The sequence below is a fragment of the Zonotrichia leucophrys genome, chromosome 3 (assembly GCF_028769735.1).
Source record: "Zonotrichia leucophrys gambelii isolate GWCS_2022_RI chromosome 3, RI_Zleu_2.0, whole genome shotgun sequence".
Classification (NCBI taxonomy): Eukaryota; Metazoa; Chordata; class Aves; order Passeriformes; family Passerellidae; genus Zonotrichia; species Zonotrichia leucophrys.
Genome location: NC_088172.1, coordinates 2,617,975 through 2,640,394, shown reverse-complemented (window position 1 = coordinate 2,640,394; position 22,420 = coordinate 2,617,975). Strand labels below are relative to the sequence as shown.

The following is a 22,420-nucleotide window of genomic DNA, read 5'->3' as shown; positions in this document are numbered from 1 at the left end:
AGGATTTTCTCATTATTATAACCAGTGGTATGTCTTGCTCATGAGGGGAAATCTTAACTGAAGTCAGTAGGAATACTGTTATTTCAAAAATAGCCATAGAGCATAGAAAGGCCATGTAAGTGGCATGGATAAAAAGTTATGTCTGTATGTGTACCAAAGGTACATAAAGGAGTGATATGACTGGTGACATTTTATGACTTTTGGCTCCCAAGACAAGTGACTAGGCCTTGATTCCACTTCAACTCATCCCAAGGCACCATTGTGATAACTGATTAAAATGTCCAGAGAGAAACTTTCCACAGGAGGAGGTAAAGATACCACACACCAGCTATTGGTCTTTGGAGGTCAAAGACTCATTTACATTCTACACTCACAAAAGGTGTCCAGATCCACTTTTCCAGGAAAAGCAGTTGTTGGAAAAGCACATGTAGCAGAGGGATTTATAGTGAGAACAAAGAATCTGCTGATGGAGCAGTGAAGCTTACCTGAGCCTTGTGCAAACACTTAGAAGACAACTCCCAGTGGATACAGGGTAACACTTTAGTTAAGTTTGCAAACAAGGGAGGTCTGTTTTGCTGCTTCTAACATATTTATTGAGAAAACGTTTTGTAAGTAAACAATTCATGCAGGAAACTAGCTGACTTTGAAGTCAGCAGGTCCTGCTCCCAGCAGGGAACTGATCTGAATTTTGTTATCACTTTGCAAAGCTTTGTATATTAAAGTGTTAAACTGAACCCTAAAAATAATGAAATCATTTTAATCAGTGAGTTATTTTTAATACAACAGACTTAGCCAAGTGCTAACTGCAAAGCAGCACTGAATGCGTATGCATAACACCATTGCCACTGGTGTGAATTGTTCTTTCTGGCTTCCTCTGCATCCCAGGATATTAACCCAGCATGGGAAACATCTCACTGCCTTTTGGACCAGCATTACTGCTTTTTGATATGTGAAATTACATATATTCTTTGAAATGGAAGAGAAAGTATACTAAGTCAATGAGACTGAGTAAGTTCGTAGGTGTTCCCATGAGCCAGGCCTAACAATTCTTTGGCTGATATGGTAGCTGGAACTCTTTTTTCAAAAGGAAATTTTTTATTCCCTGTGGGGTTTTTTCCCATGTAACAATATTTTGTGTAGCATTCTCTCTTTCTCTGCTATATTCTATGAAAATGCTGTATTGTGTAGTTGATCATATTTACTGCATTTTATCTTTATTTTCTTGTATTTTATCAAAAGATAAAAGAGAATATGCCACAGTACAAGAATGTGCTTAAATTTTACATGCTATTAAACAACTGCTGTGTTTGATTTGTGTCTCTGCTGCTTGTTACTAGTTCTTGGTAGATCACATTGAATTTAGGTTATAGATTTATTGAGCAAGGGTGATGTCTTGCTTTGTCTCCCATAAAGTCCCAGTATACATGATTTTATATATTTATATATTATATGACAGTAACAGATTCAGCATTTGAATGGTTAACCACTGCCCTTGCTGTGTAAATACTCTGCATGATATGTAATTAAGCTTTAAGAAAAAAGCATAAAGATTGAGAAAATGCTGATTTATCAAAATACAGTATTACCTGGACATATCATGGTTAAACATCTTTCTTCTTTCCTTTTTGTCTTCCTGCAGAAATATGAGCAGTATTCCTAAAGCCTGGAAAGGATGTGCTGACTGAAGTCTTTATGAGATTTTTAATGAGGATTTGGAAATCTGAGATAGCAAAATCTACTGTATACAAGGAGGTTGTTGTGCAAGAATCTTCAGACAAGTTTTAGACCAGAATCCTTTGTCAGCAACAGTAGGATCCAGTAAGGATAATATGCTAATTTTAACCAGCAATAGGCTTCATATAGGGATCTAAAGAGACAGAGATAGATACAATCTTATTAAGCTTTTGTGTTGACACTGCACAGCTTGTTCCTGCATTCAATTGAAATTTAAGAGCAGGGCTGTAAAACCTATACAGCATTTTAGGAAGATATACAGTAACGTTGAAACCTGAATAACAATTGAAAGAATGAGTAGGAAATTCCCTTAGCCCTTGGGCTACCACCATTTTTCTCTTCCAGCAGACAAGTAAATGCTCTAGGTGTCTATGCCATAAAAAATTTTCCCAGAGGCAATTCTGGCAAAGCACCTACTTTCTTCAAACCAGACTTGCTGCTTTAACCTTCTGAATGTCAAATTTCTAAAAGTAAGTGCTCCTGGTGCACTGCTGGCTGTTTCTACTCTAGGCTTTCCTTGCAGCCTGCTAGCAGTGCAGAGAGGTATCACAGGCAGGTACACTCAAGGAGCAGGGACAATTGATTCCTTCCTTATAACAAGAGAGCTGGAAGGTACATTTAAACAATGTCTCATTGTAATTTCACGATGGAAAGAAAGTTCTAACAAGTAGAAGGACAGTTAGTGTTTTATCAGACATGATATTGACTGTTAGTAATTGTTAATCAGATCAAGTATCATTTATCATGCCAGTAATTTTTCTTTAGAAAGTTATCAGTGATTTAATATTTTAATGTATAATGGCTGTATGAACTGTCTGGAAGCAAGGAGCAGATGATGGGTAGTTTTGAGATAGATGTGTAAAATGTCCACACTGCATTTTTCAGCACAAAAACCAGGGGAATAGATAGAGCTGCAGTGCAGTACTTCAATGTTTGCACATCTGAGTCACATTGATCTCAACAGAGATATGTCATTAAGCCTCACAAAAAGACATTGTCATCCTCTCATCAAGGATCACATCCCTTCACATCACATAAGTATTTTAAACTCTCTACAATGCATTCATATGACCAGAGATATTTTTATAGGTCAGCTGTGTTCCTTGGCTACAAAACAGTGGTTCGTCCACTGCTGCCACATTTCACAATAGCATGATCAGTCAAATCAGAACTTAGCAAAGCTGAAGAGTTACAGATGCTAGACAGTTAGGTGATTCCACCAAGAAATCTTGAAAAGCATTGAAAAGAAACCTGGAAAGCATTGAAAAGTACTGTAAAGTACTTCCTATTGCTGCTCAGATTGGATCAATGTTAGCATTGTTATCAGCAGCACTGAGTGCAGAAGCTGGAGGTGGTTCTTTGCAATGTCTTAAGCTTCTGATATGATACATCAGATGGGCAAAAGTTTTCTTTCAGAAAGAGCATGTGCATCCACAGATGCAGAAAAGCTGCTTTCAGCCATGTAAATATGCCAACAGTAAAACCATATGCTTATTTAGTATCTTTCTCCATTGCTAGGGATACCACATGTATGAAAAGTAAAATTGATGGATGAAAAGGCAATATAAGAAAAGGTGTCTATAAAAGTTAAGGTTATGGTGCTTGATGTGTTTTATTAAAAAAAGAGAGACAAGGAAATGTACAAAGTATTTTGAAAAGCTTATTTTGTGATGGAACAGTTTGGAAAATATATTAGAATTCAGCATCCTATTTTGTTGTCTTCTTTTAAAACAAAATTACTCCTGAATTTTACTGAAGGAAGGTTTGGAAGGTCCAAATATTTGCAAGATTTAAAAAGTCATGGGAAATCTACCACAGCTTGGGCAGTTAATGACCTAATGACCTCTTGGTTAACCTAATGAGTCCTCTTCAACAAGCAAGGGCACAAAAAAGGAAGCTAACTTCTCAAAGAGATAAGGTCAATTTGCCAGCAGAAATTGTCCTCCTCTCAGAGCTGAGGATAAATGGTTTCCGGTTGTCCATCTGAGCTTGTCATTCAAGCACTTTTCCAAACTGTAGAGAAAATTTGGGAAATGGATTGAGAAAGAGGGCTCATCTTGCTAAGGCAGGTGTGTAAAGCTGGCAAGGAGTCTCTAGTTCTGATCTTTGTCCTTTTTGTCTTGAGCAGATAATGTGTAAGTAAAGAAAGTGACACTTCCCTAAATACATAAGCTTTTAGCAGCCAATTTCAGGAAAGACTTAACGAGCTTCAGCTTTTAACTAGAAGCTTGTATCCACCTTCTTTCCCTGCTATACCAACAGCTAAAACATATGCTGTGTATGTGTGCTTGTAAATTCCATATGTGCAGACACACACACTCAGGAAACACTCCTGATCTCTTTAATTTGTGCAAGTCCCTTAAGTGTGGATATGGTACAAATACAAAATAGCACAGTGCACAGCCAAATGTCTGACCCAAGCCTTCTCTGCTTAATAATGAACTTGCTACAGCAATAGAAACCACTGGACTAAGTTGCTTCTGAAGTATGCATGGGCACCATGTTGGCATTCAAATGACCAGAATATAAAAACTGTGGGTGGGTCTGCGGTTTTTCCATTCTTGGCTAATAATTACACTGGAATTTTCCTTAGCAGGCTGGATACTCTATTTCCATCTTACAGCTGGTTAGAAACAAGCAAGCTGTTAGTTACAAGTAAATTGGGTCAGTTTATTTAGCTATCTCCTTCTGTTTTGCAACCTTCTAGCTTTTGAAATTGTCATATTTTCTTGCAAGAATTTGGCTGGTTTCCCTAATTGATAAAGTATGTTTATGATCTAAGTCATATTTATAAATAGAGGGTTAATGGGAGGTAATATCAAGCAACATAATGTCATATTGGTACACAGGGGAATTGTAATGGGCAGAACACCTACATGTAAGTTCTCCATTAAACACAGCCAGGAAGAAATACAGGAAAATGGGAGTAAATTCTAGCTGATCCTAAACAAGAAGAACTAGGCATTATTTTAAAATAATTCCTTTTCTGCATCCACACATCATGATTGCTTTGGAGAGGTCTTACAGCATAATGGGAGGTGCTGGTTCCTAGCTATAAAATTACCAGCACTGAGAAACTTCAAGACCACAGGTATGTTCAGGCTGAGTCAAACACAACAGGGTCACACACTGTTAAACCTGCATGGTCTCTGATTTTATCAGCTGTGGGTTGATTCCTGGTGTGTTAATGAAGACCTAGGCACAGTTTTCTTGATCAGCGTAAGGCTCATAACTTATTACTTAAGCAGTAAAGAAAAGTTTCATTTTTTTGAGCTGTTGCATCTGATACCTCAATTATTCATCCTGGGAATTAATGTACAATTAACATGAATTCGTGCTGTCATGGAAATCGGTGGTTACATTGATTTCGATGCAATTGTTGAAAGAATTCTGAATAATGAAAAGGCTGATAAAAATATCTTTGTATTGGACACAGCTCAGACTGTGTAAGGAACAATTTTTTAAATGTAGAAATATCTTCATAGTTTATTTGTTCCATTGTCCCTTCAGTTTCAGGCTACTAGGCACTGTGTGCCAATGACTTCCCCTAATTATGATCATTCAATAGTTTTTGACTACAAGTATATATAAAAGAATTGGCCTGCTTCTGTATTGATTTTTACACTTTGAAGTGACTGGAATTAACCCATTATAAAGTAGCATAAGGAAGATCTTAGGTAGGTCCGTTCTTCCTGAAGGTTTTTCTTCCAGCATATCATGAGATTTGTCAGTGAGTTACTGGTAATGCAATTAATTAGTTTATCCAGAAACAAGGTAACGGTGTGCACACTGGAATAAGTTTTTCAGGGCACAGTGATTTTATTCCTAGTTTTTTAATGGAGAAGTTTCCCAAGAAAACTGGTGTTTGTTTTGAATCTGTTAATTTCTCTGTTCCTGCATGAAAAGCTTTCCTTATGTTTGGAGGACATAGCTAGGGATCACTAGTCCAAGCATGAAGCTGCAATGACATCTGCAGCTCCTGCATGAGTTTGGAATGTACAGAAAACTGCATATGTGTGAGCAGCCCACTACCTCCACACAGGGGACACCAAGTTACTTGGAATAACCAGCAAAATTAAACAGGGTTGGGGTTTTTTGCTGCCTGCTGTTAGCTTCCAGCACTCATTAATGAAATATATTTATCATTGTTAATTATTTTTCCCCTATTCTATTATTATAACCCTTTAGACTGAGTGTTGTCCTGTCTCTGGCTTCCTGATGATCACTTATTCTGGGCACATAGTTCTGAAGGTGGCATTGTTATTGACTGAACCTACTAACTGCTTGAGAAAATGTTGATTACTTCACATTCCTGAAAATTAATCCTGAAACCTTCCTGAACTATATTAATCAACTCCTTTAACTTTTTCTCCAGTGGAGAAGGTGGAGGCCAGCAGTGTCATCGAAGAGCAGGTGCTCCTCCCTGCCTCATTAGCACCTTGCCTTCTTCAGCTGCAAAATCCTCAAACTCAAGAGGGCTATTTATAGCTTTTACAAAGCTCCCTTGGCCTGTCCTGTGCCTCAGCTAACCATTTGTCTGCCTCTTCCATGGTGTTAAATCAGCCCCTCGTGACAGCACCCTCAAGACGCACAGAAGCAACGACTCTGAGATGTCATGGCAGGTGTGAAGGAGATGGATGGCAGCTGGAATGGGGGACCAATGGGAGCATTTAAACACACCAGCTTCTGAGAGACCGAGTCAGAAATCAGGAGAATGAGAATGATCAAAGGGGAACAGGAAGGCATAGGAGGGGGGAGGAGCAGGGACTCCCATGAAGAAGAACTGGATGTATCCCAAGACAGGAGGATAATGTCATAATGCCTACAAAGCAGATGCTGGTAACAAATTACTTTTAATTTTTTAATATGTGTGTCCAGAATGTATTATGTTCAGAGTAAGAGAGGGCACTTAGCCCTAATAATAGAAGCCATGCTAGGAAAAAAAAGGGAATATTTTCTTCCCTGCATTTGCAATAATTACTTTCTGACAGTTATCCTTGCACAATGTCTCAAAATCGAGTACTACTGTTGCATTGTGATGAGCAAGAATCTTTGTAGTTCTGTCTGCAAGGTGTGTCTCAACAGCTGTCCTTGTGGTTTCAGGGTATCTATGGATGACTTTTCTTTTCATAAGCAAGGCAGCACAGCCTGACTAGCCAGGGTGTTACTCTCAAGCACCAGGCCAACCTACCTCCATGCACATGGGATACTGGGAATAAGAAACAGTGTTTCAGGTTGGAATGAAAAATGCTGTGTTTCTAATGACAGTAGGGGTAACCACAATGACAAGTGCTTTTTTATGACATTAAAAAGTAGGAACCTTTAAATGTTGATAGCAGAGGTGTGCAGTGCAAGTTAATTTTCAGCACATCGGAAATGTGTCTGTACATCCTCCTGCTTACAGTAATAACTATGCACACACGTGGAAATCAAATGCTCTAGGTAATAACACCCAGGTTGGCTGCAGCCAGCTGAGTGACCTTACATATCTATCACTTATCTATGTATGCAGATGCTCCCCCATCACAAAGGAGGATTAATGATGTTACTTCAGAGAGCTAATGAGAGAATGAACCACTTAATGTTCGATTCACAAGAGCTGTAAAGCATTATATAGACAGTGTTTGTTTTTAATTCCTCCCTCTATCATTCTGGCTAATAGGTAGTATTTTTCATATTCATGCCATTATTAAAATCATATTCTATTTCCTAGATAATCCAAAGCATCTTTCTGATACTCTTTTTCTTCCTTCTTTTCCACTGAGCATTTTTCCTTCAGGCTACCTGGGTTGCAGAATCTCAGTTCAACAATATGCATTGGTTAGAAGATACAGGTGGGTAGGATCATGTGTGTGTCCCCTTCCCCCAAGAGTCACAACCAAAGGACTTTATTCTCCTCTTACAATAGCTAATGATCTCTGATTTTTCTTCAGTTTCAGGATCTCATTATTGAGATCCAGTTTACTCTTCTGGATGGAAAGTGTTTAAAGGATCTGACTCGGAATTTTTTCTCCCAATTCTATAAAGCTGAAAGAGGTTGTTCTCAAACAGTGTATGTCCACATCTGGATAGAGCATACAGGCTTTTCCATCTGGTTCTTGTACCAGCTAACAAACATGAAAAGACATCATCTGCAAATGATATGAAGCATCATGTGTCATTTCTTTCTTATTTAATACCAGGGGACTTGGGATTTTGCAAATATTTTTAGAGGGTCTTAGAACCACCTGTATAAAAATTGGTTCATATTCAAAAATGACAGATCACCTGTGCTTGTTAAAATAAAAGGTAGCAGCAATTGCACGCTTGTGATACAAATAAGAATCCTGATCTATGTTCTTCTGCTTCTTTTTTGTTTTCATTTTTTCCAGTAAAATTTCTCAATGTCAAACCCATACATTCATTGAACAAATCAGGCTATGTCCTGTCCTATTACAAGCATAAGTGTTCCAGGAACATAGTTTAAGGATGAGGCAGGTCCCATTTAGAACTCCCGGATGGCTCTTGTATTTCCTTTAAGACAAAAAACAATAAATCACTCTTTTATTTCCTTCTGTTACAGGCTATTAGCCTTGCCAGTGCGAGATGCTTTCTTAAAGCAACGGAGACAGCAGTTCATTTGGAGCCTGCATTAAAAATATGTTTCCACACTACTCTCTTTCCAGTCCACCCAGTTAGAGAGTTTCTTTTTACATCTGACTTTCCATCTGGATTCAGAGCATTCTGAAAAATCAGTCCTCCCTCTTCCAGGGGTTAAATTTCTGCTAACAAATATGGACTATTTGATATGAAAACCATTATTGTTTGATATGTCAAATAAAACATTTGTCAATCAAAAGTCTTTAAGCACTGGGCTGTGTGACATTTACTCTTTTATAAACCGACAAAGTCCCTGGTGGCATGCCTTTCTTCCTCTCATTTAAATAGTGGTAGAAGAACAAATCACACTTCAGGGCAAGTTGATAACTGCCAGTCACGATTTCTGCCTTGTTTACTATAATGAGCAGGGTAATAAATGCATCTGACCATTTCAGCTGGCATTTGCATAGATGAATGATTTGTCCAGTCAGTCGCTCTCCAGTGATTTGGGCCTTTTTGTCAGCACAAAGAGCATTCAGTCTCCCTGGAATTTACAGCAGCCAAGCTCTCATTAGCAAACATCCTTTACCATGAATGATTCAAATAATTACCACTGAAATAATAAACTGTTTCACAAAAACATTTTATTTGATGGCTCCAAACATCAACTTTTCTGAATTGTTGACATTCAAATAAGCCAGAGAGCTTTATTGTTGAGCAACAATGATTCCCTTGTAAAAGGGTGGGCATTGTTTTACCTCCAGCAGACCTTTAAACTTGGCCAGATATCAAATGTGTCCCTCAAACAGCCAGCCAACGTGCTGGGTAATTGGAGGGCACGTACCAGATGGAGCCATAGTAAAACTGTATGTTCAGGCTCCCAACTAATTTTCACTAGATTTACTAAGGATATTGTGAGTGTAAAATTCCAGACTAATTAGCAGCAAGTTATCTCTTTGCTTCTACAGGAGTTTTGTAGTTATTAAATGGGTCTGCTTGCACTGAGTGCTCAGTTCTGTGTTCTCTTCTGTAATGGCATTCTAGTGCATAATTAAGTGTTATTTGATATAGTTTTGGAGTTCAATCAAATCAGCAAGCAACAATTATATCCCATTATGATCTCCTCTAGTGCCTGACAGTGGGAATGATGTCACTGTATTTCCAAACCCATAGCATGAGGCAAAAGGAATTTCCTGCTATCATTCTCCTTTACCCTTTTAGTATGCATAATTAGGAAAGTTTTATTAGTTAATTTAGAGTAAGGCCATTTACTACAGCTTTTCATAGGCTGCAGGAATGTATTCAGTTTTCATTGCAGCACTGTTTGTATGGGTATGTGCATGAAATTATTATCTTAATATCAAGAGGACGAGATTCAATTGCACATTTTATGCTTCTCTTAACTGTAAGAAAACAAAATAGAACAACAGAAGGGGGAAATATTTTACTCATTTTAGCACATTCTTCATTGCGTGATTTCACTTTCACATTATGGTCAGGTAGGTAACAGTAATCTCAAACAGCCTAATACCTGAGACCTTGATATTCAGAAATAGAATAACTGAGCCCTGATTTTCATTTACAGGCCCTTTATATTCCTCTGGCAAGATAAATTTCTTCTGCTGCCAAGGAGAGGTAGAGAGCTCTTAAAATATGTGAAAGTCAGGCCAGTAAAATTAAATACATTAGAACACATGACTGTTATTTGCAAGCCATAAAGCACACTCCCTGAGATATAATGTCTAATAATTGTCCTGAGTCAGGAAGGCAAATATTTAGAACTCAACTTTTCACACTTAGGTATTTGCAATAGGATGAACAAAATCTGCCTCATTTTTATTCACCCAAAGGTAATTGCCCATTACTACATCCACATTTGGGACTGTATATTCTATTTAAGCATCAAGCTTTGTGAGCTGAACCCAAGTGAGCAAAGTTACTTAGATAAATTGAACACCATCTTTGAGCTTTCCAAATTTGTCCATGGGCATTTCTTCTTCATCCGGCCAAGACCATTCAAGTTCAGTCTTGTTCAGTTATTTTTTATTTCCTCCTGCTGCTTCTCTAATCTATAGCTAGTACCTAGTTTAAATAGACTATTTCTCATCCACCTTTTTGACTTTTCAGGTGCAACATTAGAAGGAAATCAAGAAATCCCTTAATAATTCATTTTTGACTGATATATAGGATTTTTTTCTTAAATTTCTGTTCCATTTTGGTGTCGATGGAGCTAAGGAACAGACAGAATTGGCTGGGGCCATTTACAGATGACCAAATGTGAAGAATATTTTCTATACCTTCTGATAGTTTCATGTTCTTTTAGACTGAGAGGAGCTTGCTCTCTTGCAATGAAGAAGAGTAAACAGTTGAAACCACTGCTGCTTTCTAGAACAGTCCAATGAACATGTCAGCAGGAGGAGAACCTGCATGTTTATATTTAACTCACAGTTTGCTCGCTGTAGTTCTTCTGTAGTAAATTGTTCATGCTGTTACCATCCTGCCAGTGAGGCGCAGTGAATGTTCTGCTTCTGTCACCACCAAACTAGACTGTAAAGTTGAGTTAATTAATGACCTATTCAATCTCAAACTGCAGACATCTCGGACATCACCACAATTTAAACAGCAGTAAAAAAGCATCCTGTTTCGATGAGAGCAAAAAACTCCAGAATTTAAAGTGGGATTCAGCTCTAGATATAGTTGTGTAGGAGGCAGGTGTGTAAGCTCTCATCTGAGTGAGCTGAGACCTTGTTAATACTGTCAGAGGATATGGAGAACAAAATCAAGTCTCTGTTGACTGTAAAGAGTAGAAATCCACAAGTTACAAAGGAAGATGAGGTGTCTTTTTCACTGCTAGAGATCTCCATTACTTAAATATAGGCACTTTGTGTTATTTTAAATACTCTGTGGAATCTAAGTCATCTGCACAGGGCTATGAGCAATTTCCACACCTCTGGAACAGCAGCTGGAGGCTTAGTGTGAGCAAAATACCACTAAAACTCATGTCTGCCACTCTAAAAAAAGTATTTTAATTCTTCCTCAGGCCTACAAATCCATAAACACTGAAAATTCTAGCTTTGACAAAACTGGAGCACCCTAAGTAGAGTTGTTTTTAGACAGAGTAGCAGAATAGGTGCCTGTCTAATGCTGCACACTGCTGCTGGCAGGAAATAGCATGCAAAGGACCATTTATATAATACTCAGCTTCTTGGGAGCATGGTGTTTTCCTCACATCTCCCCAGTCAACCTCCACTGCTGCTCCCATTTCTGCCTGGTAGGGGAGTAAAAGGTATGGTCCCTGTATAGAAACTACTTTACAGGAAGAGGTTGTATCTTATTTTTCCAGTTCAATTTGTTGTGCTTATGTAGGGGGATAGAATATAAGAAAATAAAGATAGTGTAGAAAGTAATCTTACCCCTAAGGAGCTGCAGCTGGGCCAATTATCAAAGATTAGCAACAGGCCTGACTTTAACAGGCCACAGCTGTAACAATGAGAAGAAGATGCTCTAAAAGAGTGGGTGGCTGGTTGGGAAGGGAACTGGAGTCAGTGGCTGCTTTGTGAAGGAAAAAGAGTCAGTGCTCTGAGGAGCTGCCCATGAGAAACACCAAGAGGGTATGGAACTTTTGTGGTAAGGAGACAACAGCATGGAACCCCTGAAATAAGATGGCAACATGATTTAATCATCAAGGCATTGCAACTCTTTTTAATTGTAAAATGCAGCTGCAGGTTATTAGGAAAATATTTTTTAAATTTCTCATGTGTTTTCCTTTCTAATTAGGAGACTTCCTACACTATGTCTGACTGTTGTTCACTTTTACAACAGACAAACATAATAATATTAAGCAAGCCTGAAAAATACCCCCTTTTTTTAGTCCACTGCTGCAGCAAGGTTTTAACTGGTAAATTTAAAACTTTAAACACAGAAAACTTTCTGTAAATGTGTTTTGTTTGCAGCTATATTATCTGTAGTAAAATTGGCAAATTAAAAATGGACTTGTAAACTACCCAAAAGCTGTCAATCTGGAAGTGCTGGGTTTTTTTTAGTTTAATTCAGACCATTTCAAGTCATATTTTAGTGAAGCAGACCCTAAATTTATCATGAGTAGATATCAAATAATTTTCTGTCCCATGTAAAAGCTTGTTCTGAATATGGAAATATTACATAACAAAATGCCTACTAAAATTTTTATATGACTTCTCAAATGGAAATAAATATCAATTTATTTTAAGCCATTTCTTATCCTTTTAATTTACTGGTGAAGTTCTTCTTGAGAAGAACCAGTTACACAACAAAAGTAAACTTTTCATTAGAGCTATCACATATTATAATATTCCTAATTTCAGACAGGCAAACAAACTTAATTAACAAAATTAGTTTTCAGTGATATCCAGGGTAAGTTAGGAGCTTAATGTGACATATATGGTTCATACTGCAGTCAATGCTAGAATGACTTAAGGTATAAAGTATTGCACAGAATGTGAAGGATTTCAAGGTGATGCAACTTTAGAGTTATACTCTAGTTAGCCCATTGCATTACACCTTGGTCTGTGTCTGGCTGTTTGTACTGGATGTTCATACTTTTATCATTGTGGTCTTTTCCTGAACACCCTGGCCCTTCTTTGGCAGTATATTTAGGAACTGTCAGAGTTAGAAGTACACTAAAGTACATTGGGTGACTCAGTTTTGTGAGACTGTTCTCTACTTGAACTCTTTGGCAAAGCTTCAATGAGACCTGAGGTGGGGGGAAAAGACATTTCTCATAGGAAGCAAACTTCCATCTTCCAGGATGGATGCCTTCACAAATGATGTGTTCATAACCAGAGGCAAATGCTCAGCTTGCTATTGTCACATAAACAAGCACCAGGGTCTGTTGATCTGGGCAACAATAAGATGCTAAAAACCTGATTTCTCTTCTTTTGTGGGTAAGTCACAACAAGTGACCATTTATGAAGTCTGTCCTCAAATCTCATGACTCTGAAGTCTGTGTTCTTTGTGTATGCAGATTTACTGTTTAAGAGCTAAAAAAAGCTCAACAGGCTCTGAACAATAAATAAATCCCATTACTGAATTTTCTTCTAAGTCATGTCCTCTGCAAAACTGTCTGACTCCTCCAGAGGTGAGTCATTTGGCCTGAAATCTCCTTGTCAGTGAGCCAGATCCTGCCTTCTTTTCTGTCCCTCCTGCAATGATCCCTGGCAATTCCCCAGTGCAGAAAGTGTAAATCAGCCCATGGCTGTGCCTTTGCCACAGGGCAAGTGTTCTCAGAGGTCCTGCTAAAGAGCATTTCAGCTTCCTTGCTTCTATGCAGTCCAGGCCTTGCTAGGATGCTAAGCCAGTTTGCTCATGCTGCAGAATCTACATTTCCTACATTTGTACTGCTCTTATGTCTCTGCCATATAGATGAACAAATGTAGTGAAGAGAAGGAGATGGTGGCTCACGAGTGGGAGAAATTGTATTTAATGTGCAAACTGTGCATAGTGGCACAGACCATAGCCAGTACACCAGGTTGTCAAAGCAGAACAGCTACAGATGGCAGGGAGTAGAAGAGCCCCTGTGGCACCCAGATTTACCAAAATTAAGAAAGTAACAAAATCACAATATTGTTTATTTTCATTCCTGTCCAAATACCTAAAACTTCCACATAATCTCCTACAGCCATTAACCTGACTCTGGAGCTATGCAAAAATCTTAACACAGAGATATTATGCCTTATCCTTTAGATCTGTAACAACTGAAAATGCAGCCTGTTAAGCCTGCAGAGCCCTCCATCCTCAGAAACCCAAGTGTTTCCAGGGAATCCTCCCTATCCAGCACCAAAGTTATAGCTGCTGTACAGCTGTTTTGCAGTGGTAAGAGTGATGCTCTGCCTTTCTGAGACACAGCACTGTGAGCACAAATAGAGCTTCTTCCCTTTCCCTGTTATCTGCCCTCTTTCCAGGAGAGCAGCAACTGCTGGACTTTGCCTTGAAACCTTCCCCCTGCACTGAGCATCTGCACTGCACATTCCCTAAGCTTGATTTAACTTTGCTGGAGACAGCAAGGAGTTAAACTCCCACTGTACTGAATGAAACTGTACAAAAAGGATGTGACTCCCACATATCCCAAACTTTCAGATGCCAAGCATATTTTCTTGAATGAAAGCTCTTTTGGTATTTTTCATTGGGGGAGGGATAATGCATTTCAGAAGAATCAAAACCAACAAAGAGATTACAGATAGCCAATATAACACTGGACATATTATGATGAATGAGTACAGTAAACATGGATGGCTAATTAAGGGAATTCTTGAGAATGTCTTGAAACAGGATTGCTGTATACATTTCTGATGAGCCATCCTTTAAAGGCATCACATTCAGGAAGTATAATGGAAAGTCTTGTTCTTCCTACCAGAACTACTTTATCAAAAAACTAAACTCATTTTATTTACTGAGCTCACAGTAGTGCTCAGAGTTTCCAGGTGTTAATCTAGCTGCTTAACAAGTCTTGCTAAAGACAGCTGCTGACTCAGATTTCTCAGGGAGAAAAGCAGAAGGAGATACTCCTCTCATCTCTTTCTGGATAGTCCACCTGGGTTTCTTTGGGGCCAAGTAGCATCTCTGCAGATCTTAGATATAGTCATTACTTCCTCCATGTATTTCTTCAGTTTGAACTATTGGATTAACATGAAACTTGTGCTGCATCTCACTAGAGCAGAGGTTTTACAAAACTGAGTGCAAAATCTTCCATCCTGCCTTTCAGGGACAGACCTGAAGGTGAATCCAACCAGTAAGTGCCTTGTCTGTGAACATTTGCCTGCAGTGACCCCAAGCAAAGCCAGCAGTGGGAAGGCAATTTGGAGGGTGCATAACTGGGGCCCTTCTTTGCTCTTCATTCCTTCAGTAGTGCAGTTTGACTCCTACAGAACTGAGAGAATTTGCTGAGACAGAGCAGAAACTGAAGCTGCGTGTCCTGAATCTCAGCCCTGTTAATGCATTCACTGGAAAATCTCTTCTTCACTTCATCTAAAAACCCACCATCCATTATATATATTAAAAACCCAAACAAACCACAAAAACACAACACAACAGTTCCAGTTTCTTATTTAGTGCTCTCAAAGGAATAAAACTCTTTCCCCCTTGCTGCTGTCACCACTCTCAGCTCCCCACTCTTGTCTTCCAGAGTTACAGCAGAAAATCTGTGCACAGAATGGATTCACTAAAGGTAAATTATGCTTGGCCAGCCTGGTCATTAGAAAAGAGCAAAATGTCTCTAGCAGAATCTAAAGCATTCTGAGAATCATCATTCCTACTGTAAGTAGGAAACATTCCTACTTACAGAATAACTTCTAGAATTTTGTCTGGCCTGCTTCTAGCTTCTTTGACTCTAATGAATATAAGGGCCATCTAGCCCAAGTTGCTTTTTTCAGCAGATTGAAGGGCAGATGGTTACAAAAAAGTATGAGAATATAGAAAACACATAGTGATATTTCCCAAAAATACTCTCCTAGCAACCACAAATTGTCATCTCAGAGGCTTTCTGAACCAGAGAGAGTGTTTGGTTTTTCACAGCCATTAGTGGATTTCTCTTCCATGAATGGCTCTGAAATAGAAGCAAGAACAAGCCAGAGACACCACTACATTTACTTATCTAAATGTAGAGGTTAATGGAATAAAAATATCATGAAACAAAGTCCAGCTTTTTTGTCTTAATGCAGAAGGCACTGTTTTTCATGCTGATGGTACCACAGTACATAGTCAGCTGAAAATTTAAGTATGTTTTAATAATCTCCATAACATGGATACACCAGAGGAGTCATGCTCTAGCAGTATAAATTACAAGAGTCTTCATGAAGTCAGTGATTTTCCCTGCATAAACCACAGGAAAATTTGGCTCACCATAGTTTCCCCTGCTTGAGATTCTCTTGATAAACAAGGCTGTTAAGAAATATTGCATGTATTCTCATGTTGCAGATAAAAATTACGGAGGTTTGTGAAGAGAAATTGCTCAAAAAATGTCAAATAAAAAGAACTACATGCTCTATGTTGTAATTAAAGGAGTTAAAGTGTATCTTGGATAGCCTTGTGTGATGTAAGATAGTACAATTTTATTCTGTTTAGGAAAGTTTACTATCCAACTTTATCAGGCTCCACAAAATTTTAGTATGATATTTTAAAATCTATGTAAAACAGCAAGAAGACAGATATGTGCAACACCATGAATATAAATGCAAGCCATTTAAAATATATCTAAGCGAGCAATCCAGTAACAATCTGATCATGCAGGAGAAAAACAGATAATCTGAATTTGTCTACATCCATGTCTCTCTCTGTAAATATCTATCTATGCATACTCATAAATATTTCATCTGGATCTAGCTTGAATTTGGATTCAGCTCCTAACCTAGATGGGCAGAGTTCACAAATTGCCTGTTGAGTGATCCTGCTTTGTTTTGTAAGTGTGTAAGGATGTAATTCTCACAGCTGATAGTGACTCAAAAATCCTCAAAGAAAAACTCCTGAAGGACAATATCTTTGGTTCTGATTAGCCAAACACCTTAGATTCTTGCTGCAAGGTGCATTATGGAAGGTAGTGAATTCACTGCTCAATTTCATATTAGAGGGACAGAAGTGAGGACTTGGTTTCTAAATAGCTTTTTTTATTGACCTTTGCAGCTGACCACCCAGGGCTCTCAGTTGTAACATTGTTGAGCACCTATGGAATGTTTGTTCTGTGCTTGGGAAGATTTTTCTTAAATCAGGAGCAGTATGAATAAGATATTTTTATCCCCAGAGGTTTGGGGTGGTTTTGTAATACCTGAAAATTAAGCACACCTGTGACATTTTTTATTTGCTTATATAAAATTAGTTTTCATTGGTATGAAATACAGAACAAAGAATCATATATCTTTAGCTCATCTTTTCTATAAAGTTTTTCTTTTAAAAATTATCTGCTGCACCATGCATGTTTGTATATCTGGATTCAGGAAAGACAATGGCTTTGCCCATGAAAAGAATTTTAGGGTGAAGATCACTGGTTTTCTATATTCTGTCCATTCTAAACTGGCTTTGGCTGAGAAGAAACACTTGAATCTCTTTCTAAAAGGTATATTTTCAGGTAGATGTTAGATCTTGAATGCGAGAGCTTGGCAATAACTCTCTGCTCAAACATAGTCATAGCGTTGCTACTGTGAGGTCAAAGAAAACCTTTCAGCCCTACCTGACCAGCCTGACTTGAGCTGTCAGCACCTGCAGTGCTGCCCCCAACACATTGCCTTGGCTGAGCCAACAATTTTTTTCTGCAGATTTCCACCAGATCTGTTTTTATACATCATCTAGATGTGTAGCACTAAGCAAAAGTGTAAATATCTGGAAAAAATTGCACAAATCTCAATTGTGTCCTCATAAAGCTTCACAGAGTAAAGCACTTGAAAAATAAAATTGCCCAGTTGTCTTTTTATAGACCAATTTTTAATGAACTTTTTTCTCTTCTTACACTTTAAATCAGTTGAAAACAGACTGTGTGAAATGTACCTCCTGTTACATAGTACTACCAAGCTCTGGAGTAGCTGAAATGACAGCATGCATGGGTAGCTGCAGCACAGAGAACTCCAGGCAAATCCTCACACAACACAAATTTCACAAATTCGGGTCCCGATTCAGCAAAGTCCCTAAAACATGAGCATAACATTAAGGGTACAAATAGTCCCAGTGAAGCCAGTGGAATGATGCTCCCTCTAGTTGAGGGCTGTGTGCTGAGGCACATGTGCACAAACAAAGCCACAGAAAGCCCATCTATCTCTCAAACAGCCCTGCTGACAGCTGCTGGATGCGGACGAGCGTGCCCGGTGCCACTGCGGCTCCTGCCACCGTGATTGCCTGTGTCACCCCGCGTGGGGCCGGGGGAGCCCTGGCAGCTGCTCTCCAGGGCCAAGGGACACTGTAATGAACAGGAGGGAAGCAGGCAGAAGGGCCACATGGAGCTGTAAGGAGCAAGGGAGAGAGATGTGTTGGCTGCAATAAATCCCCTCGCTGGAGCCATAAAACTTGGATTTCTCTGTTAATAGGGCTCTGAGTTCCTCTGTAATGTCATGAGGAAAAAATTACAGCATTTGAGATGAGGACAAGGAAGCATCTTGAAGGTTTAGGCTGATTCAAACTAATTTGATCAGTCTGTTTATTCATTAAGACAATATATTCTTAAATACATCAGACGACACTGAACTGAAATCAGTTCAGAGTATACAATCAGAGTATATTGTGTATATTCTGTTCCCTTAAAAGCATAGGATCTCTTCCTAAGCTCACCTACATACACTAAGAGAGGAGGACTGGAACAAAGATCTATCATAGTAATCTCTGAAGAGACACCTGATGTAGGGTTGTAATTCACCACAGCATGGAGCAGTTAGCCATGTGCCTCTAGCATCCCTGTCCCCTTAGAGAAAAATTAGATGAGGCTGGCAGGGCCTCTGCAGTCTGACTCAATCTAATCTGAAGATTGTAGATATTTGTCTTGAATGTATACTGTGAAGAAACTCTACCCATGCTGCATTACCCTTGTTTTCAAAGGAAATGAGGTCAATGTTGTCATGTTTTGTGATTGCATGTGCAGCCACACCCTCTCTTCACACCAAGGCACCATCAGAACGTAAGAAACATCAGAACTTTGGCTGGTTCTGACCAAATTTGGCAGAGGGGCAATAGGCCCAAAGACACGAGCTCCTGCGGTTCTGTGAAGGAAGGCAGCTGCCCAAGGGAGGGAGACCCACCTGAAAGAAAGGCAGGAGTGTGTGTTCAGCCCTTCTTCAACATGGAGAACCATGGAAACCTCGGCTGTGGCAGAGGCTTGCTCAGGGCAAGTCCCTCAGTACCAGAGACACCCACCAGTCAGCAGGAAGCCAAGCTCCTGCAGTCCTACTGACCAGGAATCTTCCAAAGAGGAGAGCAAGGCACTGGCTGGAAGATAACCACACTTATTAACTGATTTAATATATTTCTACTGGTAAAATCTTAGCACTTGTCACAGTTTTGAGTTTCTAAGGTGGGTCCTGGGCTGCACCTGACAGTGCTGCTCAGCCTGCCCACTGTACAGCTGGGGGAAGATAAAAGCAAGCATATTCTGCACATCAAGCTGGTTCAGTTCCAGTGCAGAGCGTGGACCTGCCTGAGTGCAAGTGGAGCTGTCAGCTCATACAGGCTTCACTGTCAAGGGCTGTGTCATCTGTCAGTGTCGGTTCCAGCTCACTGTACCACATAGAGGCGATGCACTGGTGCCTCCCAATTGATAACACGCTGCCAGAAGCATGTTACTTTCTCATCTGTCTTCTTGTAGCTGTCAAAACTGGAATCCATTAATTAGTTTGTTGTTGTGAATTTTATTTGTTCTGAGGACATGTAAATTTCAAAGTAAGACACGGGAAAAAAAGGGGAAAAAAAAGCAACCAACAAACCAGGAGGAAGGTGCCAATGGGGGGTTCACAAACCCTAAGTGGCAGCTATTAGGAAGGGTAAGTGCTGGCTACAAGAGCCCCATCTAAGTGGGTATAATGATGTGGCTAGTTTCACCACATTGCTTTTAATGAGACTGAGCTGCTTACAGGGAGCGAGATGTAGTGACAGCTAAGGAGGGGCAAGAAAGCAAGGCACAAACTAGGAAAGTCAGCTGGGTTGAGAAGACTCTGCTTATTGTTTGTGTGAGGGGTTTTTTCATAATTTACACTGTTACTTAGTGGAGGGAAGGTTTGACTGAGCTTCATTTCCCTATATTTTACATCTCATGAAAGACATACTGTGATTTCAGAATGAGATTTTGCCAGCTCTGTGTGTTAAAAATGAGATGCTAGCACTTGAGTGCACAATGCCATCTCTAAGCAGAGCAGCAGTTTCAATTTCAAATATTGTTTATTTTTATTTTACACAGATGTTTTTGTCCACTCTCACCTTTTCATGGTGTCAGCAAAGAGATTTAAGGTAAAAGTTTCAGAAGCTCCCCAAGTGAGCCTTCAAAAGTGAGTCTGCATAACTGGAGAATCAATGGGACCTTAGTGCAGCTAAGTGTGGTGCAGCAATGAAATGGCAGCACATGAGCACAGCCTTGGAAGCAGCCTCACCACAGGCATCAGGAGAGCTCGGGAGCTCCCTCACAGGCACACAGACACACCAGGCAGAGGCAGACTCAGGCAGATGCTCAGGCAGCCGGAGCTGAAGCAGCCACCAGGATTTTCCAAGCCATTGCTGCCACATGATCTCTTGTTTCTAAGCTCAGTCAAATTTGTAATCAAGCTCATGCACTGCTTAGTATTCCTGAAGTTCCCATCACAAGGAATACCACACACTAGCTAACTTCAACTTGGCTGTCTCTCTTTCTACAAAACTCTACAAGGTAAACTACCTATAGGAAACCATGTGTTAGATGTTTTGGTACTCTAATTCCCTCTACTGGAAGGGCAATTTGCTAATGCTGTGACTAGACATGATTTGTTTTAACATTTTTTTTAAAGAAATGACAAAATACTTTCCTAGATTCTGTCCTCAAAATAGCTGCTTCTCTCTGAAAAATCAAGATATCTCCTTCTTTTTGTCCCAAATTATGCCAGCCAAGGGCATATAAATATATTGGCCCACCATAAAAGGTGGGACTATATATTAACAGATAAGACAAACCTGCTTCCAGGAAATCAGATCCTTTCTTTGCTTTTGCAGTGGTTACAGAAAAGGAAATGAAGTCCAAATTTGCAATTCAACAAGGTTACTTGGGTGTCAATAAAATACCTTTCATCAACGCTTTATGGCCATTGTACTTGGATATCTTCATTTGCATGCATTTGCCTCGTGTGGCAATGCTCACTTTCCTAGGTATGTGTTCATCTTTTTTAATATCCATTGAAAATTTGGCTCAGAATCAGGTCTTTAGTGGTTTAAGTTCATCCGCTCACACAGGTAATCCATGAAAGAACAGGTATTTTAAATGCTCCTCAGAGAAATAAATTGCTGCTTTATGTGTGGTTTGGGTGTTTTAGGTACTCCCATAAAGAAAAATAAATACTGTTTATGATCACTGGTTATATACTTGTATATCTGAAATCCTGAAATCTCACAGCCTGGATGATGATCTCAATGTTATATGCAGGAATGGAGTTTTTGAACTTTGTCAGAGCTGTTGCTGTTGCCTCTGCCTTCAAAGCCACCCCCAAACCTGGCCAGAGCAGCAGATTGCACACAGTCAGGCTCGAGGCTGGAAGAAAAAAGCTAAAAACTAAATATTTGCACTGTGCCAGGAGGAAAGGGACAGCCAAATGCAGCCTCCTTGGCTCTGCTCTTTGCTCCTGCACTCAGGGGTATCAGTGCTCCCCTTCTCCTCACCTGCACACTTGGAGGACAAGGAAAGTGCCCACCTGCCCATGTGTACCAGCTGAGCTCCAGCAGGCTGGCAGGCAGGGTCCTTCCCAGGCTATTCATCTGCTTGGAAAATAGGAAAAGCAGGAAACTCTATCCTCCTGGCTGGGGGACAAGAGTTACCCCTCTGGGTGGGGAGAAAGCACCAAGGAGCTATGAGGAAGTGAGCACCAAAATGCCTCCCTCGAGGGCTGCCTGGACTTGGCCTGTTATGAGCAGCTACATTTTTATGCACTGCAGTGATGGTGTGGGGCCCCCGTACTGCAGGTGCTCGTAAAAATAAGCAACAGCTACTGTGGATATTTATTGCCTTATTTTGGGAATCTTATCTCTCAAGTAGCAGCAAACAGAGTCATTTGAATACAGTTGCTGGCTGAGATGCACATGAAATCAGAAGTATTTGTTGGACAGAGTCTTTTTAATGTTCATGGCACTACAGGATTTTCTGGAGAGGGATGGGACAGAGATGCACTTGAGGAGTGGCTGGTGAGCAGGACCCACCTGCAGGGTGCTTTGATGGGAGCTCTCAGTGCTGGCAGACAAGACCCAGAGCTGTGAGGGTGCTTCTTCATCCCTCATGCCCTTCAGGCACAAGGGCAGGACACCTTACCTGTGGGTCTTGTAGGGCTCCTGGAGTCCGTGAGCATCTTTGTCCAGAGTCAGTGTCAAGCTTTGCCTCTGTGTGAAATGGAAGGATTTTAAGAGAGTCCTCTTCAGTGGGGTTTGTCCTGAG

The 22,420-nt window shown here is 39.8% G+C and overlaps 1 long non-coding RNA gene across 6 annotated transcripts; it reads left to right on the top strand.

Moving 5' to 3' along the window:
• The first annotated feature begins 6,150 nt into the window (after positions 1-6,150).
• On the top strand, positions 6,151-8,492 carry LOC135446313 (uncharacterized). Of its 6 annotated transcripts, none has more exons than XR_010439726.1 (4): positions 6,160-6,573; positions 6,838-6,968; positions 7,500-7,568; positions 7,668-8,492. It is a non-coding gene; the product is annotated as an uncharacterized LOC135446313 (long non-coding RNA). The 6 variants fall into 6 exon arrangements; XR_010439727.1 differs by having other exon boundaries at positions 6,161-6,573; positions 7,514-7,568; XR_010439730.1 differs by having other exon boundaries at positions 6,161-6,573; positions 8,297-8,492.
• Positions 8,493-22,420: the final 13,928 nt, after the last annotated feature.